We start from the raw sequence: 11300 nt of genomic DNA, 5'->3' as shown, positions 1-11300 counted from the left end.
AGCCTGTGGTGTGACCTGGGGAGAAAGCTGAGTGTCAGGGGGCATGATGAGCCAGTTGGCCCTGAAACAGGAATGGGGCAAAGAGAAAGGAGAGCCAGGAGCATTTAAAAATCAGCATCTGGGCAGAGTGCGATGGCTTACACCTGCAATCCCAGCACTTTGGGAGGGCAAGTCAGGCAGATCATGAGGTCAGGAGATCGAGACCATCCCAGCTAACACAGTGAAACCCCGTCTCTACTAAAAAAATATAAAAAATTAGCCGGGCGTGGTGGCAGGCGCCTGTAGTCCCAGCTACTTAGGAGGCTGAGGCAGGAGAATGGTGTGAACCTGGGAGGCGGAGCTTGCAGTGAGCCGAGATTGTGCCACTGCACTCCAACCTGGGCGACAGACTCCATCAAAAAAAAAAAAAAAAAAATCAGCATCTGCCCCAATTGTGGCTGAGACACTCTGCCACAGGGCTCAGCACCTTTGCCATCAAGGCAGATGACGGGATGTGAATCAAAAGTGAGAGGTGACTGCAGTGGCAGCTTCACCATCAAGCTCAGCCTGGACCAAGCTCCCAGCCCGGTGCTGCAAAGCCCCTGGGCCTCCCTCTGCAGGCAGAGCTACAACCAGAGGGGCTGGGCAGGGAGGGCAGGGAGGATACCCTCGGAAGGCGAAGGGAGTGGCTGCCCCTCCCAGGCTGGAAACAACAGGGCAAGGGGGTCAGCAGGAGAATTCAGGGACACGGTGAGTGTTAAGAGAAAAGAGTAGAGAAGAGCCTGAAAATCAGCAACCTCCAGGGCTTTCTGCTCTGGAGGCCCAGTAAGAGCAAGGGTGGCGGGGGGCAGATTGTCAGGTCCCGGAATGCGTGTTGACACACACAGGCTTCAGGTTAGCTGGCCTGACATGGGGAGAGTGCCAATGTTCCCAGGCCACAGAATTACGGAGGCCTCACCCAGTTTTCACAGCTCTCAACTGGCCTTTGAGAATGGAAGCCTTTTCCTGCCCTGGTTATGGCACTTCTTCCGGGGAGAGGAGCAGAGCCACAGAGAGGTAGGAAGTTGAGGCAGAGCAAAGGGAAGACTTCAGAGCTCAGGCCCGGTTCATCTCAGATGCGTTTTCTAGGCCTGGGGCTGGAAGGGAGTGGGCCAGCCTGGGACGGGAACTGCCTCTGTGGTCTGCGCACTGCCAGGAGGGGCTCCCAAAGCTTTGCTCCTGGGCTGGATCTTGAGAGGTGCGCAGGGTGCCATGGCCAAATGAGGTCTTCCCACCAGTGGCAGGGCGTGGAGTTGTGGTCCCAGGCATCCGTCTTGGGGAAGCAGGCCTTGGAGGGAATGGGGAATGGGCTGGCACCCCACTTAGGGGAAGCAGACGGTGCCCCAGCAGGGGAGCTGCATGCCCCCAGGAGTCTCAGACAGGCAGCTCTTCACCAAGGCTGGGTGCCTTTTGGCGAAGCTACGGCTGGAACCCTCTGGCTGAGGCCAGCACTCCCCCGGGGCTCCCTGGACCCCAGGGTTACTAACAGCAAAACCATTCCACACCCCCTTGCTGGATCTAAGCCTGTCTTAGGACCAGTCAGTGCCCCCAGGTTAGAGCCCATTGGGGGTCAACTAAGCAAGGGAGGGGAGGTGAAGGCGAAGCCGGCCTTGCACCCAGACAGCGGCCTGGCTCCTCCCCACACCTGCCTTCATTTATGACTGAAACATCACCCAGCTGACCAAGGGAGCCACTCTCCAGTTCTCTCATTCCACCAGGGCCCTCCGTGAGCCAGGACCAGGTCACATCTCTCAGCCAAGTCTAGAAGCTCTGGGTAGAGGAGAGGAAGTGTGCAGAGGGTCCTTAGCCAAAACTCCCTGCCTGGCCCGAGCCTGGGCATAGTGGGATTAGTGCAACACTGCCCCGGTGTGCCTCCTCTGCCTTCTACCATGCCAATTTAAAAGCAAGAAGACCCCCTTCACATCCCGAGGAAATCTCCTTCCTGGTGACCAGTCGAAGCAATGAAAGTTTGAAAAGTTCTTCATTTTCTAGAAGTTCTTGAATAAACATGGACTTACTAAATGCAGAGTCTGATGATGGACAGAGTTTCAAGGGGTCACTTTCAAAATATTTAATTAATTTATTTATGTAGAGATAGGGTCTTGCTCTGTTGCCGAGGCTGGAGTGCAGTGGTACAACCTCAGCTCACTGCAAATTCTGCCACCTCCCTGGATCAAGCGATTCTCATGCTTCAACCTCCCGAGTAAGTGGGATTCAGGCATGAGCCACCGCGCCCAGCCATTTTCAAAACATTGCTCCCTCATACGAACCACTCAGAGGCCACAGCCCTTGGTTCTGTGAAGGCTCTGAGCCCATGCCATCACATCTGATGGACCCCAGAGGGCTGACCCCGCTTTAAGATGGGGTCGTGCACTGGTCATTGCCACAGTCTAGAGTATCTCCAAAATCCCAAAGTGATAGATATTTCACTTTCGGATGCTGAAAGTTTGGAGAGCTGGTTTCTTGCCTTAACTGAAGCTCTCTGAGAATGTCCCCTGTAGGGAGAAGCCTCCAGGAACTCAGAAGAGAACCGTTCCCACTTTTTTCCTTGCTCCACCAATCTGATGCCTGACAGATGTCACCACTGCCTAAAGGATCCTGTCCCCAGGCCAGGGCAGAATGAGCATTGCCCGTGACTCTCCCCTTCAGACATCCCTCCCACCGGCCTCCTGTGTAGTCAGAGAGCCCACCGCCCATCGCCTCCTGCTTCTGCTTTGAGGTTGAGGTCCTGGCCTGAGCAGTTACCTTGCTGGAGGAGAAGAGCCCCTGCCGTCTGGGGAGCACTGTCCCTGCTCGTGATCTATAACAGTGGGGCGTCTTTTTCACGCCCCTTATCTCATGGCTTGCCTTCCAGCCCCCATCGATCCTATGCCTCATGTGAGGTGAACCCCAGAGAAACTTAAATTGCTTGTACTGAAGTTGCCAAAAACCAAAGTTGCCCACTGTCTTTGAACTGAAACACCTCTGCCCGTGCATCATGGAGCACGTGTTAGGTGCCCGCCGTGGGTCAGGCACTTGATTCTCAAAACACTGCCAAGAAGCTCTTACCAACGTGACAGTTGAGGCTCAGAGAGGTTCATGAGCTTGCTTAAGGCTACGGGTAGTAATAAGAGGCATGGCCTTGGTGCCAAGCGCCTCCCAAACAAACAGCAGGGGCCGTGATCCTGCCTAAACTCTCGCATCCACGGCACCTCTCTGGACCCAGGCAACAGAGATAAGGAGAGCCCTGGCTCTTGGGATGGCGTCGTGCCGATTCACCTGCTGTGCCGCAGAGCCCCGGCTTTCACCCAGGATGTGCCCCTGTGGCAGGATAATTGAGAAACAACCTTTTTCTGATTCCCAGAGAACTAACGAGCTGCAAAAAGAGATTAGACAGGGAAGAATTGCTTTCGGGGAGAAGCCACTTACTCGGCTCGCCTTGGTTTTTGCTAACAACGTCTCCTTAAACTGCTGTCAAATCTTTTTCTCCCTGTGTAGGATTCATCAATCTTCATATGAAAAAGAACACCACTGCACTGCTAAAAATTCACACAATAAAATGGACTTGACCTTGCAGAACTCTTTCTCATTTTAAACAGACGGCCACTAGTTGCCCATGTAAACTCATTGCCAGTTGTAGAAACCTTGTCCTTCTTGGTTTTGTTAGCCTAAAAATGTAGTATCAACATCTGGACCACTGGTTTTGAGGTGGGAGAATGGGCAAAGGTGGGGAGGAGACAGCCGGATAGGGGCAGCTGCACCAGGTGTCTGGAGGCAGAGCTGGCGGCAGATGCGGAGGGTGCGGGCAGCAAGGGTTCTCACACTAAGTCATTCATGCCACCCCCAAATAACTTCTGTACATTCTTTAATGTCAAATATTCAGAACCCACATTACCTATGTAATGAGTAATTCTAAAAATACCTACTTTAGGGGCCCCTTGGACTAGCATTCTGCTGTCAGGGCATACATCTGCAAAAGGATCGTTCTCGCTGAACAGTGGGAAAGGGGCAGAGGAGGCTGTGATTTCTAATGTTGGCAAAAGGTCTCAGGATCTTTCAAGAGAAGTCCCAAAGCTTCTGTTGAAAATGTCATTAGCAGAAGAGGATGTAAGATTCGCTTCTCTTCTGCTCTGGTCACCCAGTGGCAATATTGAAGAGCCGAGATTTACAGAAAATCCCTCACGTACACCAACACCAATGCTCACCAGGGCTCTGATTCAAAATGAGAAGCAGTATTTTCAGAGGAGAAAGGCAGCACAGCTCTGATGTGCATGGGAGCACTTCCCATATCTGGTCCCATGGCCCCGCCACGGTAGCCGGGCATCAGCAAATCTGTGTGGGGCTTGGGCCAAAAGCATGTGCTGAGCCTCAAAATCAGCCATGAACAAAAGTACCTGGTGACTCTGAGGGTGAATTGCCTTTACGCTGGGAAAGACCCATGCAAAGGCCAGGAGCTCTGGGAATGGCCCTTGCCTGGGGATTGCACTACAGTTACTGTTCAGGGTCAGAATGGAGACATGAGGTCGGGGAAACGATGAATCTGTGAATTTGCACATTTGTCAGTCAAGCTCGGATTGCAATTTGAGGAAGGAGAACTAGACCCATAATCTAATAAAAGCAACTATCTGAAAGTAACCCTTAGAAAACCCACCCGGGCCCGGCCGAGCGTGGTGACTCACGCCTGTAATCCCAGCACTTTGGGAGGCCGAGGCAGGCGGATCACAAGGTCAGATCGAGACCATCCTAGCTAACACGGTGAAACCCCATTTCTACTAAAAATACAAAAAAAAATTAGCCGGGCGTGGTGGCGGGCGCCTGTAGTCCCAGCTATTCGGAGGCTGAGGAAGGAGAATGGCGTGAACCTGAGAGGCGAAGCTTGCAGTGAGCCGAGATCGAGATCACGCCACTGCACTCCAGCCTGGGTGACAGAGCGAGACTCCGTCTCAAAAAAAAAAAAAAGAAAAAAGAAAACTCACCCGGGCCCAGAAGATGCTGGTTCCAGTCAGAAGAAGACCAACACCAACGCGTGCATAGCAGATGTCTCCTTAGGCCTTGTCAGATCCCAGTGATGAAGCGCGCCGACTTTCTTATGGTAAATAAATGTCTAGGAAGGAGTTCTGAAAACAGAAACATTGCTGACTTTCTCTCTGAGTATTTACGTTGATTCAGAAGCTGCTATTCAAATAACCTTGGCTCACTTGGTGGAGGCAAAAATCCTCAATCCCAGAGGAGAAGTTACTGAGAATTTGGGCAGATTAACATATACTTAGAGCTTCATTTTTCTACCAAGTAAGCAAAAGTGTAAGTGGAGCAATCCTCGGCTGCGCTGGGTGAGGCGGCAGCAGGGAGCGAGGAAGAGGAGATGACGTGTAGCTTCACTGAGAACTCCTGTGCATGTGCCCACTGGATGCCACATTCCAAATCACCTCTATTATTTATTTATTTATTTATTTATTTGTTTGTTTGTTTGTTTTGAGACAGAGTCTCGCTCTGTTGCCCACGCTGGAGTGCAATGGCACAATCTCGGCTCACTGCAACCCCTGCCTGCTGGGTTCAAGCAATTCTCTTGCCTCAGCCTCCCGAGTAGCTGGGATTACAGGCGCCCACCACCACGCCCAGCCAATTTTTTGTATTTTTAGTAGAGATGGGGTTTCCCCATGTTGGCCAGGCTGGTCTTGAGCTCCTGACCTCAGGTGATCCACCCGCCTTGGCCTCCCAAAGTGCTAGGATTACAGGAGTGAGCCACTACACCCAGTCCCCAAGTCCCCTCTTAAATAAACATGCTCATGGAAGAGACTGCAGCCAGCTCTGTGTGATCTGAAGCTTCGAGGCAATAACCATTTCCTCGCCTTACCATGTAGTTACCTGGGGAAGTGGGAAGGCATGATCACTCAGGAATGCACCCACCTTCTCTCTCCCTACAGAGGAGAGCCCGCTTGCTCTGGCTCATGGAAACAGCTAAGAAAGGGGGAAGAGCATTTGCTGAACCCAGACTGTGCCCTGATGGATGAGAGTGTGGCTGTTTAATCTCCTGGTGTCTTTCCCATTCAATAAATGCACTGGGAGAGGCTTCACACTCCTCCTCTTCAGATGAAGCACCCCATGGACACAACCTGTCTTTGAATATAAGATAAAATCCTGCAGGGAAGCTGCTCCTGTTTAGGTCTCCCAGAACCCCACAGCAGCAGCAGTACCTGGGCATTAGTCCAGGAGCTGACCATCCTGACCATTCCCTTTGGCATTGGTGAAGCTTTGCAGGGCTTTCCAACAACCATCTCATTGTGACAAAGAATTAAAATGACATCTCAGAAAGCACAGAGCCAACTCCACACAACGTCTGAAGCATCTCTGACTTTTCATTACTTCAATTCTCCCACACATCTATTATTCAGCATATATTTAGTGAGCACCTACTATGTGCCCAGAGCAGGAACAGGCACCGCACACTCAGTGGTGATAAGACTGTCTTAGTCCACTGGGGCTGCATTACAGAAATACCTTAGAGTGAAAGAACAGAGACTTCCTGCTCACAGTTCTGAAGGCTGCGAAGTCCAAGATCAAGATCAGTCCGGCAGCAGATCAGGTGTCTGGTGAGGGCCTGTTCCTCACAGATGGTGCCTTACATGTGTCCTCACTTGGTGGAAGGGGCCAACAGGCTCCTTGAAGCTACTTTCATAAGGGCACTCATCCATCACGAGGATCCTCTCCCATGACCTCATCACTGCCCAAAGGCCCCGCCTCCTAATGTCGTTACCTAAGGGGTTAGGTTTCAACAAAGGAATTTTAAGGGGAGATAAATATTTAGACCAGAACAGAGACAATATGATTTTTTGCCCTCATGAAATTTTCTGTCTGGTGGGGAGGGGGAGAGACAGAGACAGAAAATATACACAAATCAAAGAATTCCAGTTCGCAATAAGGGCTATGAGGGAAACTAACAGGGGGCTGAGGTCAGGAACAGCAGGGCTGCCCCTGGAGAGGCCACAGGGACTGAGGCTCTGAGGGGGGCCCGGAAGCTGAGCCTTGAAACAGGAGCAGGAATGAGCTCCTCCCGCAAGGGCTCTGGGGGATCAGCTGTGTGTAAAGGTCCTGGGGTGGAAGGGGCAGCTGTATCCAAAGAACTGAAAAGAGCCCAGGGAAGCAGCAGCCTTGGGAGAGGGGAGCGGGGAGTCAGCGCACACCTGGCTGGGAGCTAGGGCTGAGTTCAGATCTCATGCCAAGTTCAGGGGAAAGCGCACCAAGAGGCTTATCTGGGGTGACCTGCTGTGAGTCCACCCTGAGATGGTGTGACCCTTCCTTTGTCCTGGAGGTCACAGGTCATCAGCCACATTGGGGCACAGTCTGAACAGCTCTGTCTGGCTGTCCTTAACCCTGTCCTTTAAGGTCTAAACGCCACAGGTCAGTCTAAGTTCTTTTCATAAATATTTCCAAGTTGTAAATGCAGGAATATTTCTGAGTCATCCTGGACAAATCCCTCCTAACTATTATTGCACACGCCCTCTGTGTCAGAAGCTGGTCAGACTGTTCGAGGACCCTTCCCAGTGCCAGGGTCCACGGCCCACATCACTTGCTCCATTTCCCGCCTGTCTGCAGCTGGGGAACGAGCTCAGCCACCCGCGTACGTGGGCTGCCAGGCGGCATGCAGACTCCTTACCAACATGGAGAAGGCTTCCAGCGCACAGCCCTGCCCTTGAGAGCTGGCTCCACATCCATTTCAAATAGGCAGCATCTGAAAGAGAAAACCAGCCTCTTTTCAAGGCCCTTAAAGTGTTCATCTTAAAAGGGAAATTGCATTACACAAAGCACTGCTCATGCATCTGACATTTGTACATCTGGAAAACTGGGATTGCTTTATGTGGTGTCCAGTGAAATCCAGCTCCCCCTCTGCCTCCCACCCTCTCCCTTTCATGATCCTCTTCCCAGCTCCAATCCTGGACTCCCTGGGCCCTGCCCTCCACCTGCAGTCCTCCTACCTTCCATGCATAATGCCCCATTCCACTGCCATGTTAACCATCCTCCTCTGTGTATGAAAATCAGATTGTGGCTGGGCGCAGTGTCTCATGTGTGTCATCCCAGCACTTTGGGAGGTCAAGGCAGGCAGATCATGAGGTCAGGAGATCGAGACCATCCTGACCAACATGGTGAAACCCCGTCTGTACTAAAATATAAAAAATTAGCCAGGCATGGTGGCGTGCGCCTGTAGTCCCAGCTACTCGGGAGGCTGAGGCAGGGGAATCGCTTGAACCTGGAAGATGGAGGTTGCAGTGAGCTGAGATCACGCCACTGCACTCCAGCTTGGGTGACAGAACAAGACTCTGACTCAAAAAAAAAGAAAAAGAAAAAAGAAAGAAAAGAAAATCAGATTGTTCCTTTAAAAAAACAAGAACCAGCAAACAAACAAAACCCTTTCAGGGTGGAGGGATTTGGGAGTTGATTCTTTATATGTAGAATGAGGGTGTTCCTAGATGCCTTTCCAGGCCATCGTTTTAGGCTAGATGTATACTCAGCAAACATTTGCCAAGCCCCTTCTGTGTCCCGAGCGTCCCGCCAGGACCTGGGGAAACCAAGCTGACTCAGTCCCTGCCCTTTGGGAGCCCACAGCCAGGTTGGAAGGAGGGTTCTGCACTGATTGCTCTGATTCATTGCATAGAATAATTTTTGTTGGTTTAAAAACGTCATTCTATTTTATAAAGACAAATGTCCATGTTGTTGGACAAGAACCAAGAACCAAGTTCTTGGACAAGAGGCAAGAACTTGGTAAAAACACATGGACACATTCATTAAAAAAAAAAAAAAAATTAGTGAAAGAAGAGACTAAACATGCAGGTTTTGTCAACAAAAGCAATGATTTTCCATCAAATCAGCATTAAGGATTTACACATGTAAAATGTGCCATCAAAAGACAGTGCCAATTCCAGGCAAAACCTTCATCCTCTCCACAGCCAGGGCTTGCAGAGCGCGCTCTGTAGGGGACTTCTCCTGAATCTCGGGAACCCGCCGTGCCCAGCCCCCTGCCCGGGGCCTTCCTTGCCCACTGTGCGCGGAGGCCTGTCTGCAGAGAGCTCTTCTGGGACTCCTGAGGGTTTCCGCTGGGCTCCTCCAGGATGCACAGGCATCCCTCTTTCTTAGGTTACAGTGAACACAGTTCCCAAGATTTCTTTCATGCTCCAAGTGTTAAAAAAAGAAACAGAAATGAAAAGGAATCGTGGCCCTTCATCCTGCCAACCTGAGAGAAACCCCTGCGGACCTGAGAGGCACCTGCCATCCCGCTCCTGTGCCCTCTGCCCCACCCCGTCGGCCCCCTGCACCCTCTTAGCCACATTCCTGCCAGAGGCCAGCAGGGAACAGCACTTGCCAACTGGCCACACAGGACAGGGGCTCCAAAGGGACAAGAGAAGGCATGGGGGGGCCAGCTGGGTGAGAAGTGATGGCCACTTGGACTGAGGAGGCAGTGGAGCTACAGATACGTAGATGGATTTGACATTTTCAGGGCAATAATGCGCAGAACGATCGGAACGAGGCAAAGGGGAGTGTTATGTAGGAACCAGGGCCTCTGGCTTGCAGAAGCAAATGGACGGGGGCTGCCCAATCCCTGAGCCCAGCTGCCCTGGAGTAGAATCTAATTCAGAGGGGTTGGAAAGAGAATGGCGTGAGTTTGGCTTTGAGCCACGCCCCTGCATTTGCATGTTTGCATCTGAGGACCCTCAAAAGCCAGCATTTGCATATACCTAGACCTCTGAAGACAGAACAGTGAAAGTCCTAAGTTTGGGAGTCATTGGGCTGTAAGTGGGACCTGAAGCTGAGTTCCTAGCTAAGATTGTCCTCGAAGAAAGCAGAGCATGGACAGAGAGGCAGGCTAGGACTGACGCTTGAGGAGCTCACTCATTGAATGGGCAGAGGCTGGAGAGGAGGATGCTCTGTCCATTCAAATGCTCTGTCCATTTGCTTCTGCAAGTCAGAGACCCTGGTTCCTCCCTAACACTCCTCTCTGCCTCGATCCGATCATTCTGCGAATTACTGATTTTAGACTCTCAAATCCCCATGGCCCCGGCCTTCAAGCACTCTCTAGGTGTTGTTAACCTGGCAAGACTCTCGCAGGGACCATCACAACTGCTGCTTCCATGGTCCCTGTGATTCCGGAGGATGCTGAGCAAGGAGCCCACAGAGGGGTCATCAGGTAGGAACATGCCAGGGCAAGCCTGAGGCTGCGCAGGTTTATGTGCCTCCTGAGCAGAGCACCCCTTACCATCCTCACCGCAACCCATCTGCTCCCCGCAGACCCACCATCACCAAGGATGGCCAAAGGACCTCTCCTGCAGCCCTGGGCTTCACTGACACTGCTTTGCTTCCCTCTGAGTGCGGCCATGTCGCTTGTTGGCTTGCTTGTCACAGGATCTGGGCTGCTCTGACTTCCTCCTAATTAGCTCTTTTCATGTTGTAGCTTTGCAGTTTCTCTTGATTTCCACTGCCCATTTAAATGCCTTATTTTCGTTTTTGAAGCATTCCTTTAAATGTCCTGTCACCTCGTTGGTTTCTATTGTGATATCTGACAGGTAGCTGGCTTAAAAGAGTGAATTTCCATATTCTCCTTACAGATTTGCATTTTCCCGTCTGCTGGAGAAAAGACCGTTGAATCAGTGAAATAGCTGGTGGGCAGAAAGGTGCATGGAAGGAAACAACTGGCTCCTTTTGCAATATGAGACCTCAGGGAGGAAAATCTCAGAAGTCAGCTGTGGGGGAAGAACTTCGTAGTTAATATAAACTTTGATTCCTACATCACTGCCACCCAGTGCACCCCATAGCCCTTAATTTGTATTTGACTCTGCCTAGCATAGCCGATTCTGGAAGATAATTCATAAGCAGCTTTGGTTGTAGTTTCAGTGACATGTCCCATGTGGTACCACTTCATCTTATTTGCCACAGGATGGTCCATGCATCTGATGAGTCAGTGCTCATCACTTCCAGGTGCCCCTCCCTCCTTACCCTGCCTTTCTCGAGAAAGCTTTCAGTTTCTTTAGCAAAACCCTTCAGCCTAGTTTCACAGACACGTCCGGCAGACTGTGACATTTTCACTCACACATCTACAACACACACACACAGACATGCCCCCTCCGAGATTCATAGCAGTACATTCATAATTCTACAGCTCATTTCTTTCTTACTGACCTGCGAGTGGATTACGATCACCTTTGCTTTATTCGCTAATTTACAATTAGAGTTATACGTGGAAAACCATACACGCCATATTAATATGCTACCCTTGCATAAGCATATAATCTTCAAACACCACCCAGATGGAGAGC

Source organism: Mandrillus leucophaeus, unplaced genomic scaffold, assembly GCF_000951045.1.
Source record: "Mandrillus leucophaeus isolate KB7577 unplaced genomic scaffold, Mleu.le_1.0 Scaffold724, whole genome shotgun sequence".
Lineage (NCBI taxonomy): Eukaryota > Metazoa > Chordata > Mammalia > Primates > Cercopithecidae > Mandrillus > Mandrillus leucophaeus.
The sequence above is the reverse complement of the archived record's forward strand: the minus strand, read 5'-3'. Positions refer to the sequence as shown.